The sequence below is a fragment of the Aotus nancymaae genome, unplaced genomic scaffold (genome assembly GCF_030222135.1).
Source record: "Aotus nancymaae isolate 86718 unplaced genomic scaffold, 86718_ANA_hifiasm-v0.15.2.pri h1tg000020l, whole genome shotgun sequence".
In the NCBI taxonomy this organism is placed as follows: domain Eukaryota; kingdom Metazoa; phylum Chordata; class Mammalia; order Primates; family Aotidae; genus Aotus; species Aotus nancymaae.
This window is the reverse complement of record NW_026988432.1, coordinates 29,257,557-29,274,985: the sequence shown is the minus strand read 5'-3', so window position 1 is coordinate 29,274,985 and position 17,429 is coordinate 29,257,557. Positions and strand designations below refer to the sequence as shown.

The 17,429-nt window shown below is 48.8% G+C and overlaps 1 protein-coding gene across 5 annotated transcripts in view; it reads right to left on the bottom strand.

Annotated features, from left to right (window-relative positions):
• ZBTB7C (zinc finger and BTB domain containing 7C) overlaps positions 1-17,429 on the bottom strand; it is a 372,622-nt gene that overhangs the window by 118,346 nt on the left and 236,847 nt on the right. The window lies entirely within an intron of this gene.

Genomic DNA, 17,429 nt, shown 5'->3' with positions numbered 1-17,429 from the left:
TTTCTGGGGAGACAGCCCACTAGTATTATCAGATTTTCAAGAAAGTTTATGACCTCTAAAATGTTGAAAAAAAAAAAAAAAAGACACCTCAGGTGAAAGGCAGGTTGTCGATTGGTAGAACTACAGTCAGTTTGTTGTATCAGTTATATATTGTTTTACCCATGGTAGGGAAAGAGGAAATAATTATAGGTGGTATTTCTCAAATAGATGATTGATAGAACAGATGATTGATATATGAGTAGAACAAACAAATCTACAATTAACAAATAAGTACCATAAAGAATCATTATTCACGCCACCTACATTTCTTATTTTCCACTGCATGAGAAGGAGACGGAGCTGGGAGGAGGCAGGAAGCCTGGTGCTGAGGTGTTCAGAGTCACTGCTCTCCACAGATGATCAGAGGCAAAGATAAAGTCTTAGTGTAGTGATGAAGTCAGTTAGTGGGAAAACGGGATTTGGTTTCACAACTTTTCCAGAGCTGTGTCTTGCATAAGATGGGACACACTTGAAAACAATCATGGTGAGCCCTTATTGAACACTTAGTGGGTGTCGGGCACTGTGCTAAGCGCTTTGCAAGTATTGTCTTGTTTACTTCTCACCTGGTGGTTTGAGCAGCACTATAACTTCCATTTCACAAGGGAGGAAATGCAGGCCCAGGGATGTTAAGTCACTCTCCCCAAAGCAAACAGCTGTGAGGGGAACAATGTACCCGAAGCCAGGCATGGGGGGTTCCCAGCTGGGGCTTCTGGTGCCTGGCCTTTGAGAGCAGTGATATTGTAATGTCAGAATCAACCCCAACTCTGTCTTCCACAAAAGAGCTGGACTCTGAATATCGAAACTCTCCTCTTCCCTTTGCCTTTAAAGGCATAGTGAAGCATATACACTTGAAATTATCCAGGCTGATTGTTCATTAGATGTTACTGAGCATCTAATAATATAAGCCAGATAACACATAAAAGGCTTTATAGTCAGTTTCTTAATTTCACCCTTACAACAAGATTTTAGGGTGAGGATCAGCATGCCCATTTTACAAATGGGGTACTGAGGTACAAGGAGGTTTAGAGAAACTGCGTAAGGTCAGCTAGCAGAGGGAGGGGAGCTAGATTGCACCCCACCCTCTTTCTGCTTCTCTGCCCCTCCCTGGGTAATACAGGGCACAAAGGTATAAGGGGATGGCTTCCTTGTTGGGGCCTCCATGATGATTAGGGCATGAGAAAAGACCCAGGGAGCTTGCCGCCATGATCCAAAGGAAAGAAGAGAAGGAAGGAAGAAGGGAAGAAAAGAAAACACGGATTTTGAAACATGGGCTATATGTCAGGTAGTACCAAGATGTTGATGAATGACCCAAATCTATCACTGCAATTTCAAAAGTCTTACAGAAGAGGGGCACTGGCCACTGGCCATAGGACTGTGAATTAGTCCACCCTGAGCCACTCACTCCAGGATATACTCAGAGGGATGACCATGTCTTTCTGGAATTTGGCTCTGTTCTTTGAGGTCAAAGCTCCTGGCCTCATGAAATGTTCTTGAGAAGTTCAAGTAAATATGGGAGCACATACACCATGAAAATGGTGCTTCCCTCCGTCCTTCCCCTCTCAGGGTTTTGAATTTGGTTCTGGAAGCCCTAGGGCCCAAAAGGCATGAAGCACAGGAGGCCGTAGGAACAGCCAACTCCGAGGACAGGGTCAGGAAGTGACTAGTGTACAGAGTGATGGCTGTGGCTCAGGGTCATGGTTGGGAAACTCTGAAAGGGAGGACTCTGAAAGCTGTGTCAAGCCCAAGGGCCAAAGCTGGATGCAGAGTCTGAGAGGCCTTTGGCAGCATTAAGCAAGCAGGGGTTCCCAGTGTTCCCAGTAAGCAAGCAGGGGTTAGGGCAGGGCACAATTCCGGGCATGAGGCCCTGTCACCTGTGGCCCTGACAGGTAGGCATGACCAAGGGTCAGGAGTCCATCTGAATGGCCAGGAGGTCAGTCGAGAGGTGGGAGGAGTAGGAGGAAGCAGTCTGAGGATAGACCCCAGCTCTCACAAATGATCCGGGAGCCTTAGGGATACCTTCCGCTGCCAAAGGCCTCTCAGACTCTGCATCCAGCTTTGGCCTTTGGATTTGACATGGCTTTCAGAGTCCTCCCTTTCAGAGTTTCCCAGCCATGACCCTGAGCCACAGCCATCACCCTGTCCACTAGTCACTTCCTGACGCTGTCCTGGGAGTTGGCTGTTCCTTTGGCCTCCTGTGCAGGTAGCGGCAGAGCCCTGGGGCTGTTCTCTGGCACAGGACAAGGCCTGAGCTGTAACCAGGAGAGCAGGGGAACCCCAGAGGCCTGTAGCCATTGACTGCATCCCAAAAGCCAGGCCAAACCTACAGCTGCCTTTCTTTCATGGTAGTCTCCAAAATCTGCCCTGTTCAATTCTTTAAGGGTTCCCTCTCCTGACTCAACAGTCCCTATGGGTCTGGCGTTTCCTTTTGTTTTAGAAAATAAAACTTTGTGCTTCTTAAGACTTGAAAGCAATACAGACACCTTGTGGAAAACTTGATGTGTCTAGGACTCTATTATAAAGGCAGCTTTTTCACCATGTGTTCTTTACTCGCCATTTCATAGTGAGCATCATCCCATAATGCACTTGCCCTCATCCTCCGTCCTGATGTTTCCCACTGCCTCATTTCAAGTCTTACCTACAAGTGCCTCTGGCATGTGTGTCCTCTGATATAATGAGTCACACTCTGAGTTATATTGCCACTGCTAAATGCTCAAGTCCTAGTCTCTTTATGGGAATTGTTTAAAAGATCTGAAGAAGTCAAGTCTGCATAATAGGAACCCAGAGAAACTCTCACCGGCAATGCCCATCCTCACCCAGTGCTGCCTCCTAGAGCCACCAAATGTGGGAAGAGCTGGTGCATAACTGAATTCTCATTAGCAGTCCCCTACCCGATATTCTCATTTGCCATCTGGTCCCATGTAGGCCTGGAATCTAGAAAACTCAATGTTAAAATTGTGCATAAAACAGGAGTAAATAGGCCCCATGTGACACGGGCCCCAAGGGAATGTGTTAGTGCATGTATTTATTCTCTCATCTCTTTTCTTGGTCCAAAATTATTTTTTCTCTCAGGTTCTTGGCTCTGTCCCAGATATGGGAGGTAGCCAAATAAATGAGGATTCCCTGTAACACTAATATTCTTTGTATGTTTTATAGGGTTTTATTTACTTGAAATGTAAACGATTTCCTTCTCAGTGCTGTAACATTTGTGTGGTGTGTCCATCTCGCCGCAGGAGTGGGATGTGCCTACATTCTATATTTCACTCCTCTGGAAGGCTGAGAACTACCACTGGTTTAGTGCAAACCAATCTAGAGTTAGACTAGAAAAACCAGATTTTTACATCTTACTTTCTCTCAAATTGGACGGTGTGACTCTAACCGGGTTGGAATAGAAGTGAGAGTGTCAAAGTTGCTGGGGTCCTCACAGACCCTACAGACCCACACTCTCACTTGACCCCTATGGAAGGAGGGTGTGCCCAAGGTTACAAAAGAAGCTATTGGCTAATCTCCTTCACAAGAGCCCTTATGAAATGACTAATAACACCCTGTGTAGGAACGTGTGCATTTATAACCCACCTTGTTCCCAAAAGGATTTGAGCCAGCTTACAAATGCGCCTATAGTGCAAGGTAAACGCACATAAAAAATAAGGAAGAAAAACGAGGCAAGGGAAAAGTAAGAGGGAAGATGGAGCCAGGATTCAGGTTGCATTCGAGATGAATGCCAACAAGACCTGTGCACATAACACGGCATGGCTGCAGACTTAGAACTAAGATGCTGGCAGCTGAGAGGAGGGCCAAATATGCCAGCCCCGTGGGGCTCTGCTTTCTTGTTCTTTAGGTCTCGTCGCTAACCCACAATACGCCCCTTTTCTTTCAGGGCATCGATTTTCCAGTCTGTCAAATGGGCAAATCCTGCCTTGTAGGATCTTTGTAAGGATCTGGTTAGAGCTTGTCTGTGAAGGAAAGCACTTGAAAAGTCAAGTGGGACACACACGAAACTTACCTTCTCAGTTCCTCGGCTGTGTCTTTGCAATGTATAAAATACTACTCACTTTCCATCGGCTGATGGAGCCACCAGATTTAAGCTACTATCGTTGGTCAAAGTTAATTCTGTATCCATTCTTAAGAACATGAAACACTGCCCAAACAATGGGAAGTCTCATGACACTTCCTGTGCTCAAATTCCATCCATTTCCATCATTACACCTTTTTCTCTTTGTTTCAATTGGGAAAAATTAAGGTACTTAGCAAAGAACAGCAGGGAATGTCAAATTTAAGTAAAGTTTAAGTCTCCCTTAGAATACTTGTTTGTTTTTTTTTCCCCCAAGAGTGAGTGATGTTGGATAACAGAGAGAAGAGACCAGGATCGGAAAGGGAGAGTGGCCCCCATTAAGGGTCTCTCTGGCTGCAGATTGGCAGGCACTGATCCTGCCTGGCACTCACAGGCTTTCCCCAACCTTCAGTGTTAGGGGTGGAATAAGGCATCTTCTGAACACAGGCCAGAATTTTAGTTGAGAGTGAACCAGTGGTCCAGGGTAGGCAAGCTGCGATTCCAAAGGGTGGAAGGGAGTAGAACCACCAACTCTGGCCAAGCAGAGTTCTGCAGGTGACCTTAGCCCAGCTACCTCTACGTGGCTTTTGCCTTTAACCTGGGGGTTCTCTCTGAGAAGAGCTTTTCAATAAATAAAAGCATTAACAGCAAGAAGAAACATATAAATAACACAGCAACATAAATAGCATAGAAATAACAAAGAATAATAGAGACAATAGGTTTGGTTTGGGACTGAACATGGGAAGGTTGCTATGGGGAAAGGGGTCCAGAAATCTCAGGAACTCACTCGTCCCATAAGGCAGTAAGAGCTGCCAGAGCCCACTGACCATGGACAGATGAAGAAACAGGGAGACGAACCAACCTCAGCTGGGAACACGGTCAGGTAAGAAGTGGTCCTCCTGTATGCAGAGCCCTTTGTGCTTCTCAAAGTGACCATTCGAAGGTTAATATTATTCTCCCCATTTTACAGATGAGGAAACAGAGGCCCAGTTGGTTACATTACTTGTCAAAGTGGCAAGAACCTGGCAGTCCCAGCAGGAAGGCAGCACTCAACAGCAGGGACTCCAAGGCAGACTCTGCATCCTGGTTCTGCCATCTCACTGTGTGACGTGATGAGACTAAAACATCTCATTTAATTTTAGACTAAATGTTTTAGACTCTCTCTGCCTCAGTTTCCTCATCTGTAAAAGCTGAGTAGATTACCTGAGCCAATATCTGTAAAGTGCTTAGAACAGCCGCTGACATATATCAGGTGCCACATAAGCATGCTAAAATAAACACATCAACTCCTAGTGCCCACCTCTGCAACTCCCAAAGCAAAATAAGCCAATGGCAAAATGCCACGTGTGTGCCCTATCCTGTGGGAGAAATTCAAATCCCACTCAGTATCAACTAAGGGTGGTCATTTGGGGGTGGAAAGAGGGGATAGGGCTTGAGGCAGGTGAGGTGAAGGCACTTGGCAAACATCTTAGACGCCCTGCGTACCGTCTCTTCCTCCTCTCTCTTTGAGGATTTTGCCAAGAAGGAACACATAGGCTGGATAAATCTGTTCTAAGCAGGAACAAAATGGTATCTGGCCTGGACAAACTGACAAGTTAAATATGCTCAGGTTACCACCAGGAGCAAACACTGGCTCCCAGCCCAATTTCTCTTTTTTCTCTTTGCTTTTGGTGGATTTGTTTTGGTGGCTGCCAAAGGTGCCCATCAGGAACGATGGGTGGTTTGCTTTTGGGCAGGGCTGTGAAGATGTCAGGCAAACAAGTTACCTTTCTCATGACTCTGGCCCCTGCAGGCTACAGGATGACCATGGGTCAGAATGGTGCTTCCCGAAGTCACGGGCACATACACACAGGAGCTGGGGCTAGGAAACGGGAGTCCAGCTTCTAGCCCAGCCCTGCCTCTATGGGGCTGTGTGTTCTAGGGCAAATACTTCTCCCTCCCTGGTCCTTACTGTTCTCCTCAGCAAAATGAGGGGCTTGGAGGGGTAGGGTGGGGGTGATAAACTTGAAAGACCTTTTTGGTTCACATCTGTGAGTCTGGAGGAAGCATTCTGGGGCCAGAACTGCAGATTTCTGAATGGCTGTCGGGTGCGCCTACCTTCTCCTAGCTCCTAGGCCCTTGTCTGCAAGACTCAGTTTTGATTATTGATTTGGCAGTGCAGTAGAATGTCCTATGTCCCTGGCCCAGCCCTGGTGGAAACAGAAGATAGACTCCAAAAGAAGAGGATGGCAAGGGGAGCATGTCAGGCATAGCCTTCTTCACCTCACCGCCCTGTCCATCCATTTCGAGGTTTTGAAGGCACTGGTTTTACTGATAACCTGGGGTGGGCATAAAGCTGCTGGGGGAAGGGACAGCATACAGCAGGGCATGAAGCTGATGGCAAATTCCTGGGCCTCCCCACACACAGTGAACTCCCCAGAAGAGGGCAGGGGCTGGGGAGATACAGTGTAGGGGAAGGGATGAAGGCCTGGCCAACTGCTCCACTTCCATCTTTCTTAGCCCCTTTCTCAGAGGGGTAAGGAATGCCAAGAGAGTCAAGCCCACTCCTGGCCTCAAGGAGCACAGTCACATTCTGCGTTTTCCTTTTCCAAAGAGGTCAGAAGCTTCTGGAAGAGTAGGGGTCATGGCTTATCTTTTTTCTTTTTCCTTTTCCTTTCCTATTCTATTTTTCTATTTCTATTCTATTCCTTTTCTATTTTTTTCCTATTCTATTTTATGCACATAAAATACCTGCACATGTGATGGCTAAGCACACTGGCCCTAGAGTCAGACTGCTCTGCTGTGAGTCCCAGTGGTCTTCCACTTATCTGACCTGTGTTTCCTTGTCTTTAAAATGGGAAGAATGATAATTCCTACCTCATAGGGATCTAATGAGGATTCAATAAAGCAATACTTATAGGACATTTAGCACAGGGCCTGGCACCTGGAAGGTGGCCAATGAAAAGGCTTACCAAGATGAATGGAGCTGAATTGCTTCTGCCCAAAATTCATCATCACATGAAAGTCACATGCATATTCCTTTCTTGCTACTACACATCACGTCTGCATTAATTTATTCATCAGCTCTGTGTCCACAGATGGTGCAAAGATCAATTTAACAAACCAAGCTCAACTCTCCTAAGTTTCAAGTCAGTGAGATTCCTGAATTTCTACTATATGCAAAATATTATTTTAATCATTCATTTCAGCCTCTTTCTTCTCCAAATACTTTATTAAAATTGGTAATAGTAGCCTGAATGACCTGGATTCCTCCTTTCACTTTTTACCAAAGGGCTGCCCCCCTCTCACATGCCATAACAGTGTTCACAGACAGCCAATACCCAGCAGGCAGGACCCCAGAGGCATGAACATTAGGTTCACAGAGCTCTGTGCAGCCCAGAGCCCAGGGGCCTCCCACCCCCAGAGATGCTGGATCCGTGGGGCTGTGGTCTCTTCACACAATGCCTGGCAGGGCTGCAGGATGACAAGAACCCCTGCAGGAACAGACATGCCTTGGTCTTTTGCAACCTGTTCAGATATTGGTTGAGGGTAATGAATGGAAAAGAGTCACAGCATTAATCGCTCTTATCTGGAGTTGCCAATTTGGCTCATGCTTGGACCCACTTCCAGACCCACAGTCTCCTCCCACACAATGACTGGGCTTGAAGTGACCAAAGATGATGCCAGGCTCCAATGGGGCTCACTGTTGGCCAACTACCCTGGAGAAACATTTTGCTAGCACACTCAGTGGGAAGGAGCTAGAATCCCAAGCACCATGGAAGCCTCACTTCTTCCAAAAGATGTATTTGTCCAGCCCTCTTGTTGAGGGCATGTACTCTGTGCCACACAGGTGCTATGCTAGGTCCCTAATGCGGAGCTACTCTAAACTTAAAGCACAGGGTAACAGCAGGCACACTGGGATGAGGAGCTAGGAGCCTAGTCAGAGTTGTGGCTCTGCCATTAACAAGCAGTGTGACCTTGGGCAGGTTATCATATCTGGGTCTCAAGGGCCTTATTTATCAAACCCAGGACTGGGCCGAGGATGCCTATGGTCCAGCTGTTAAAGATCCTGGTTATTTAATCTATTAAATAACATCCCTGATGTATAAATAGTGGCAATCTTGGTTAAAGAGCTCCAAGCTTGTAGAAAACAGAAGCTTAGCAACTTAACAATCTCCCCTTTGGCTCCTGTTTGCTACCTGAAAATGTAAGAACTCACAGCCTCAGGATGAGTGAGAAGCTGAACTGGCTGCAGGGAGAGTCACCTGGAAGGGCGGTGGCAGTCTGAGGGGATCCAGGTGGCCTTCTTGATGTGATATGAGGGGTCTTTGAAAGGCCTCCCCTGCCCCAAATATTTCCCCCCACCCGCTCCCCATAATCTGGGGTCCTGCATCTGGAATTCTACCATTTGAGACAAATGAGTTTTTTTTTCTTCCCCCCTGCTGCGGGAGGTTAAGGGGGGCTTTGATTGCAGACACCTTCAAGCAAAATGCACACAGCCATGAGAAGGGTGTGGTTCCCACCCTTTTAAGGTTGCCTGGGTCTTCTCTGCCTGCCAGCAGGGGCCTGGCAGTCTGTGGGCCCTGGGTCCCTGAGGCTGGAGGAGGGTGGGACCCAGAAGGGACCCTAAAGGGAGCTAGGGGGAGGAGGGTCTCCTGGGCTGACTCAAGATCTCCTTCACCAAATCCCAGAGGGCTTGGGGGACGGGGGTCAGGGAAAGACAAAGAGTGAGCACGTGCAAGATTTGAGTTCTCCAGGAGGCTGGGAGTGGGAGAGACCAGGGCAAGAGCCGGTGCCTCCCTTTGGCTAACTGATCCCTTGGAAGAGCCAGCTCAGCCAGCGGAGGAAGGGAGGGCAGGTCAGGAGACAGGGTGGGGCCGGGATGAGAGGAAACTGTAAAACCAACGGGGCGGATTCACGAAAAATTCCCGAGCGTGGTGAGGGTAGAGGGTGCTGGGCAGTACCCCAGTTCGCCAAGCCCATGTTTCTCCAGTTGCCCGGCCTGTTCAGACTGGTTCGCCCACCTTTCCCTCCCTGCCAGCCTCGCTCTCCCGATCTCTGAGAAAGCAGAATCCGGACATGAAACAACCACAGCCGCTCTGCCCGGTCACAAGCGCCCGCACTCCCGGCCTGCCCGCAGCCCCCTTCCCGGGCGCCCTGCCCCTAGCCCCGCCCGCCCCTGGTGCCCCGCCCCTAGCCCCGCCCACTCCCTCCCCTCGGTGCCCCAGTGGCCTCTCTCTCCTCCCGCGGAGCCCTCGCCCTCCTCCCTGGCGCCCCGGCCTGCACCCCTCCCTCCGCGCGCCCCTCCTGGCGGCCGCAGCCTGTTTCCCGGGCCTCTCCTCCGCATTCTCACACCGCTCCAGCCTGACATCCCCACCCACTCGCCTCCCCTGGAGGCCGCGGCCCGGCGCGGCGCCGCCTCTACCCACTGTTACCCGGTTACCGCCAGAGAGGCCGGCGCCTCCTCCAGCGGGCGGGACCGCACTGACCCCGCAGGGGGCGAGGCGGGGCTGAGAGGGGTGAACGCAGAGGCGGGCCGCCGGCCGCCCACCCACCCCCAGGCAGGGCTTCGTGCCAGGCCCGGCTGTAGCTATCAGCTGGGTGGAGGGCAGTGCCAGCTGCAGGCGTCCCGGAGACGCAAACACCACCCCAGGTCCCAGCCTCCTTCCCTGGCAGCCTTCTACCTTCTACGGGAAACAGAGCCACGGGGAGCTAAAAGAGGAATCCAGCAACAAGAGGGAGGCAGGGGTTCCACCTCAGAGGCAGGGCCGCACTGAAGCCCAGCTCACTACCTGCTGGATGACCTTGGGCAAGTGACTTCTCTAGGCCTCAGTTGTTGCATCTGTAAAATTGAGATAATAATAGTATTCACCTCACTCAGTGTTTCATTTTGGTGCCTGGCACATAATAGGGACTTCATAGATAGTAGTTATTATTATTACCTCTTCCCCGACATCTGGGGTTTGGCAGAGGGCTGTCTAGGCTGCTTGGTCATGAAGGACCTGTTAAGCACCTCCTATGTTCAAGGGAGGTCACTTGGTGTGGTGCAAGAGTCTTGGAGTTAGATGTGGGGTTGAATCCTGGCCCTTTCACTTCATAGCTGGGTGTGACCTTGTGAAAGGTCTTTCTCCTCTCCCAGCTGAAGCTCCCCAACAGTAGGGACCGTCATGCCCATCTTCCAGGGCCAATGCTGGATTGAATGAGAATGTACAGTGTCCAGGGCAGTTCTCAGCACACAATAGTGCCTCTCAGTAAATAAGAGATGCAAGATGGAGAGGACAGGCTCAGTTTCTGCTACAGAAGAGCTCTGGGAGGTAAGACCTATGGGAGAAAAATGCCACTGAGGAGGATCAACGTTCAGTGCTGAGCGTGAAGTCAGTGGGAAGGGCTGAGGGTCTAGGAGACTGAAAATGCTAAGAGTGGGATCTCAGGCACCAGTGGGGGATGTTTCCTAATGGGGTCCGTGGGTCCTCAGTGAAGCAGCAGCCACTGGGCCTGAGAAGGGATGTAGGGGTGCTGGAATGACTGATGTTACCATCTGCTTCATTGGAGAGGCCCCAAAGATGGCTTGGCCATCTCCCTCCCATCCTGACAGGAGAAAGGAATGAAAAGGATAGTTGGAAAATGAGCCCTGAGCAAAATCTCCTCCCTTTATAATGACTGTGAATGTGATGGGGCATGAGCACGGTCATGGACTGTGGCTGCGTGACTCTGAAGCTGGGTTCCCTCATGTGTAAAATAATGGCCCGGCCAGATGTTTTCTAGGCCCCTGAGCTCCTCCCTTCTTGAAAGCAATGCTTGCTCTGATCCATAGGAATGCTGGGGAGAAGCCACACATGGAGGGTGCAGGGCCGATCATCAATCCCATCACCCATTCCACGAACAGGCTGGGTGCCCTCTTGAATGAAATGGAAATGGAGTGAGGCTTAACAGTGGGACAGGCTCCCCCAAGCAGCCCAGGAAGACCAGCTGCCCCACTGAATGTGTGTGACTCCGAGAGCTGGAATCAGCCCATCCAGCAGATGTCCAGCCTTCTTACTTACAAAGAAACAAGGCCCAGAGAAGTGAAAGGACTTGCCCAAGTTCATGTGTCTCTTGAGAGGCAGAGCTGCCTTTCGATTCACTGCACCATATTGCTTCAATTAATTTCATTAACAGTGACAAAAAACCAGTAAGTTGGTGACCAAGGCCAACTAAAGTCTCTTTGAGTCCATTTCATGAAAACAAAATGGAAATCCCTTAGCTTCACTACCAGATAAGAAAGTTCTTTGGGAAGTGAGAAGAACGCTCCAAGCAGCCCAAGACCCGCCATAAACACTGAAGCTGGAGGGGTTAACTAGGTGGGCAGTTGGCAGCCGCTCCTGCCATGTTAGAGGGGATTTGCCTTTGTGATCAGCACTGCAGGCTCCATGAAGACAGTCCAAGGACATGGGCTCTGAGCACTAATATGCATTTTTATTCTACAATAATTTTCATACTGAGTTCAAGAGGCACCAGCTCCAAGTACATAAAACCAAATCAAATTAAATTAATTGATTTTATTGAAACCTGCTGCAGTTGTATTCAAGCCCACAGCCAGGGGCATGACCCTCGTGAAATACCAAAGGGGCTTTTGAAATAATTAAATTAATCACACCCTGGGTTATGCACAAGGGCTTGCTCCTGGACTCACAGGCAGGCACGTTCCCGGTCCCAGCACCGAGCAGGAGAGGAGCATGTGGCCGCAACACAGTCACACAGTGTGGTGTTGCATAGGGGAGTTGAAGACTCAGACTTCTCATTCCAGGGTAAGCCTTTGTTCATGCTCTTTTGGCAAACATACGCATACACACACTCACGCTCACCCATACACAGTCACAACACCACTCACACTCACACACACACATATACATACCCATACGTATTCATCTGTTAGAATTCCCTTCTCTCTCCCTGCCTACCGTGGTTCAGATCAAGTGCCCTCCTCCTCCTCCTCCTGATCCTCCTTCTTTAACCCACCAGGACCCCTCCAGCACGTGGAAGATGCTAATTTCTTGTTGGCTGTTGTTTCATAAGCACCTTTTTGCATCTCTAAGTAAAGGCTAGTAAACCCCTTGAATACAGAGAATGGGCCTCCTTGCCTTCTCTGGATCTCTCAGAAAACTCAGTATAACCTAGAGTGTGAAGAATTTTTAGTGCTGTGTACTAGGAAGGAGCTCCAGACATTTATTAAGCACCTACTGTGTGCTAGATACTGTTCAGGTGACTTTAGACATATTAACTCATTTAGTCCTCACCATGGGCCCCCAACCCCATATCCAACCAAGCTGGGATTGCTGTTGTTCTTATTTTACAAATGAAAATAGAGAGACATAGAAAGGTCAAGGAGCTTGCCTAGGTTACCCAGCTGGCAAAGGGAGCAAGGGTAGATTACTTCTTAGGAAATCTTAAAGCAAAAAAATTCTATACATTCTGTTGCTGATCAAGAGGTGGATCACCTGCTTGAACACATTCCCACCAACAAGTATGTATACAAAATCCCAGCATTACAGGTGGAAGGGACACTCACCAACCCTTCATTTTACAGAGGAGGAAGTTTGCAGTCCAGGAAGGGGAGGGTTCTTGTCCAAGGTCACAAAGCAATTTAGAGGAGAGCTCCTGGCCTCCTGTGGCCCACAGCTCAGAGAAGCTCTGCCTGGGAGAAATGTTACTGATTATTCCAGTTCCTTGTGCATCCAGATTCAAGAAAACACTCCGACACAGCCCGTCCTTCAGAGATGATGAGTGTCCAGTGATGAACAAGAATCACCATGCAGAGCTGCCCATACTCTGTGGCCCAGGTCCTCCTCTATATTCACGGAGCAAACGGGCAGAGTGAGAGGACCTGGCCTTGTTAGGGATCAGATCCCCAACCTGTGGCCTCATCAGCACCTGGTCTCGTCCTTGTCTTAAACTGCTGGGACACCTTCAAAGACAAAGCTTGTCACTCTGTCCCTGTTGTGCTATGAGCTTTCAAAAGCCCCTGCCCCTCACTGCCCAGCCCCCTAATCTCTGCTCCTTCCATACCTCTCCCACTACCAAATGCTATGCCCTCAAGGTTAACTTCAAAATAGAGCCCTGGACTCCAGCCAACAAGAATCTCCTCCCTGGCTCTGAGAACTTGAGCTGCTTAATAGGAACGGGGAACGTGAACATTGTAACCATGACAGCCCCTCTTTGCAGGCTTTGCACAGCTCTGTCACAAGCACACATACTCTCTGCCACGTAAGCCTCATTTTCCAGATAAGGAAACTCAGGTAAAGGGTGGTAAGAGTCCTGGAGGCCAAGCTTGTAGGGCCTGGATTCAAAGCTGGATCTTTCTTTCCCTCTTTTTAAAATGACCAACTATTCTTATTAACAGTATAGCATGCTGGCCAGGCACGGTGGCTCACGCCTGTAATCCCAGCACTTTGGGAGGCCAAGGTGGGCATACCACTTGAGGCCAGGAGTTTGAGACCAGCCTGGCCAATATGGTGAAATCCCGTCTCTACTAAAAATATAAAAATTAGCCGGGCTTGGTGGCGCACACCTGTAATCCCAGCTACTGAGGAGGCTGAGTCTGGAGAATCGCTTGAACCCAAGAGGTGGAGGTTGCAGTGAGCCCAGATCACGCCAGTGCACTCCAGCCTGGGCAACAGAGCTAGACTCCGTCTCAAAAAAAAAGTAAAAAAATTAGTATGGCATGCCTGTCTGGCGCACTGCACACTGCATAATACATTTTTCCCAGATTTTTTGACTGAACTCTTTGATTGCTTCTTTATAGGAGAATAATTTTTTTAATTATGGTAAATGTTTATACTTATATAACATAAATGTTGCTATTTTAACCATTTTAAGGCAAAATTCAGTGGCATTAAGTACATTCACAGTGTTGTACAACTATCACCGCTATTTCCAAAACTTTTTCATTAACCCAAACAAAAACTTAACTGTTAAGCAATAACTTTCCAACATTCCCCTCCTCTGAATCTTGGTAACTGCTAATCTACTTTTCATCTCTGAGAATTTGCTGCTTCTATTTATTTATTGTTTATTTTTGAAGAAGTAAGAACCCTAGGTAGGAGGAACCTGCCTATCATAGATGCTTCATAGAAGAGGCAGCTCACAATGTCTTGCTGCCCTTTGTGTCTGCAGACCCAATTCTCTTCACCAGGAAGCTGGACTCCTCAGCTTCTCAGACCTTTGGTTTCTCCCCACCTCCCTCCTGGGGATGCCGTGGGGGTGGGAGTCCCAACATGAGTGATGTCATCACAGGGAGGGCCAGTCCTGCCGAAGCTCAGGGTCTTGGTCACGTGCAGGTAGAAGCACCTGGCCTAGTCCTGAGCATTACCGACAGGACCAATGAAGCAGCGTTTTAGGGGGAAAGCAAAAGGAGTTTCCAGCAGGGAGGTGGGTCAGGGAGTAACCCCTAAAGCGTCCAGGGCCCGGGCACTACACTGCCAGAGGCAGCCAGGGGCGAGCCGTGGATGGACCATATTGGGTACATTTGGTGACGGTTTTGCTGAAGTGGGCCTGGAAGCTGTTGTCCACACTGGAACAAGGCTCTGGTACCTATTGGGCGCCTCCTGAGCTAGAAGGTGGATCAGTTGTGATGTCCTTACTGGATGGGAGGGAAGCTCTTGAGGCTGTTTCCCCCATCGCAGCCCCAAGCCCCAGGAAAAGGCCTCTTCCTCTTCCTCTGACCTCAATCTCAGCTGAAAGAGTCAGCAGAGGCTGCTCAGCCCTGCCCCTCTCTGGTCCTCAGAACCTCGTGCCACCCTTATACCCGAGCTGTCTGTGCTGGTTCTCTGCACAATGGCCATCTGGAGGTAGTCCTGTGTCTGGTCCTTCCTTGGCCGGAGCCAACATCCAAACCCTCCCTGCACCCTTCCAGGCCTCCCGCCCACTCCTGAATCTCCACTTTGAAAGCTTTCCACAGACAAGTGATCTCTCCAGGCCACAGCCGCCCTCACTTCCCCTCTCAGTCCAACCTGCCCCTCCCACAGGCCCCAGCCTACCCATTTCCTCTGCCCTTTTCACCCTTTGGCGCCAGAACTCAGCTATTCTGAGCCTTGGCCCAGCTCTTTCCTCCTTCCAGCTGCTCCTGTGCTGGGGCCTCCATCTCTTGCCTTTTCTCTTTGGAGTTAACTGTTACTCAGCCCTGTACCCCAACAAAGAAAATGTACCCTGAAAGCCTGTGGCACTAAGGTCTGGAGGACATCAAAGGCAACCAGACTCAGCACAGACCTAACACTTGAGTAACCTATTTGGAAATGTTAAATGCAGGCCACCGCATTGCTAGGTCGTGTGTGTGCGTGTGTGTGTGTGTGTGCACCAAGGTCCTTCTAAGAAGCTTTTCAAAGCAATCTTTCTCCCCCTTGCCAGAAACAATGAATTAGTAAGGATGAGCCCAAACAGGATTAATAGTCCTTTTCTGATTACCTGAGTTTCTTGTCTCTTGTATAACACAGCAGCCACAGGGTTTCCAGGTTTCCTTGAGAAGATGCTAGGGCAATGAGTGCAGAGCTTATAAAATTACACTGAACGGTGTGTTTGAAACGAGCATTTTCTGTATTCAGATCTGTGAGAAGTTTTGCATAAGAGCAGCAACAGTCGGATAAAGGTGCCTGCCCACATAAAATAGTTTTAGTAGGATTTCAGATCCCTTTCAGAGTGTGGGGAAGAGACAGGGGAGGGGAAAGGACCACGAAAAGGAAAAACAAGTCCACATGCTTCGATTTGGCCTTGGTGACCAGGACAACACATTCTGAGGGTGCCACAGTCAATATTCACTTCACTGAGCTTATTATCAGGCTCCAACTCATGGGGAGCAAAGGGCAGAGCTTGGCAAGAGCCCAGGTCTGTGTGAGGGTTCATGGTGAGGCCCAGGCTGATTAAGCTGTCCTGGGCCTTTTAGTCAGAGGCTCCCAGCAAAGAGGTCCTTGGAAAAGGTTTACTTGCTGCAAGACAACCTCCTGGGATCCCTGCACCAAAGATTTCAGATCTGGAAATGCAAATTTTTGTTTGACAAATATATGGTTCATGTGCAGGTTTTTCTAAACATGACACAAAAACCACAAGTTATAAGGGGGGAAAGTGATGGATTTGATTACAAAAATACCACAATCCATGTTAAAAACAGACTGGGAGAAAACACTGCATTATTTGTTATAGACATAGGTTTAACTCTATAATACAATATATTAAATGTATAATATAAATAAGGAAGAACATGAAATATAAATGTCCACTAAAATGATTTAAATTGCTCAAGCTCACCAATGATTTTTATTAATAAAATACAAACACCAACTCTTAGATGCCTATGAAGAAATGGGGAAGGCAGATCTTGTAGATAAGGGCCACTAGATTAAAGAGCTAGAAGACTTGAAGGCTTATCACCTGTCCTGTAAGACTCAGCAAATCATCTTCCATTTTTGGGATAATTTCCTATTTTATATTTTAGTGGAAGTTGCATAAAGGATAATATTGGTGTTGTGTCTCTTGCATCAGGCATAAACACGGCTTCTTACACCCATCCCCTTCCTCAGAGCAGCTCAGAACACTTATCACACCTTTCGCCTTGACCCTCACCCCTCTGGAAGATTAGAAGCAGAAGATTTATTGGATCAACTTCTCAGCTGTGGAATCTGATCAAACGGAAGGGAAGTGGCTGAGGTAAGATACCCCCAACAGCCCTTGGTGAATGTTGCAACTGGTCCGGGGCACTTGCCCTGTCCCTAAGAGGGTCTATGTGAACCACAGGGTCTGCTGTCCAGATGGCTGCAGGGGGCATGGGGAGCAGGCAAGGGCTACTCAAGAGAAAGGTGAGATGTAGGAAAGTGCACTGACTTTATTTTCAGGCAACCTTGGGTTGGCATTCTATCTCCGCCTACTGCACGCTGCTGTGTGCTTTATCCTATCTTTTTGCATCCTGGGTTCCTCTTCCATAAAATGAGCACAGTACTCCTCACCTCTCAGTCCCCTTGCCTTGCCATTGTTCTTAGCACTCAATTGGACGTATTCCAGAGACAGCCTTACTCTGCCGTTACTTAACGGTTTCACCTCCCCAAACTAGATCACATGACGTCATGGGCTAGAGCTGTGTCCCTGGAGAGGTCAGGGACCCCAGGGAGCTGAGAGCACTGGGGCCCTGCCATCTTCACTTTTGAACTCACAGTACCTGGCACACTGTGTTGCACATGGAAGGTACAAAATAATATCTACAGAATGAATGAAGGAATCTATGGATGAGGGAGCCGAGGGTCAGAAAGACGAAGTGTCCTGTTACAGGCTAGATGGCCCATGAACACCTGGCAAGGGCTGTGCAGCTCACTTTCTTCTTTACCATGGGCAAATGGAGAGG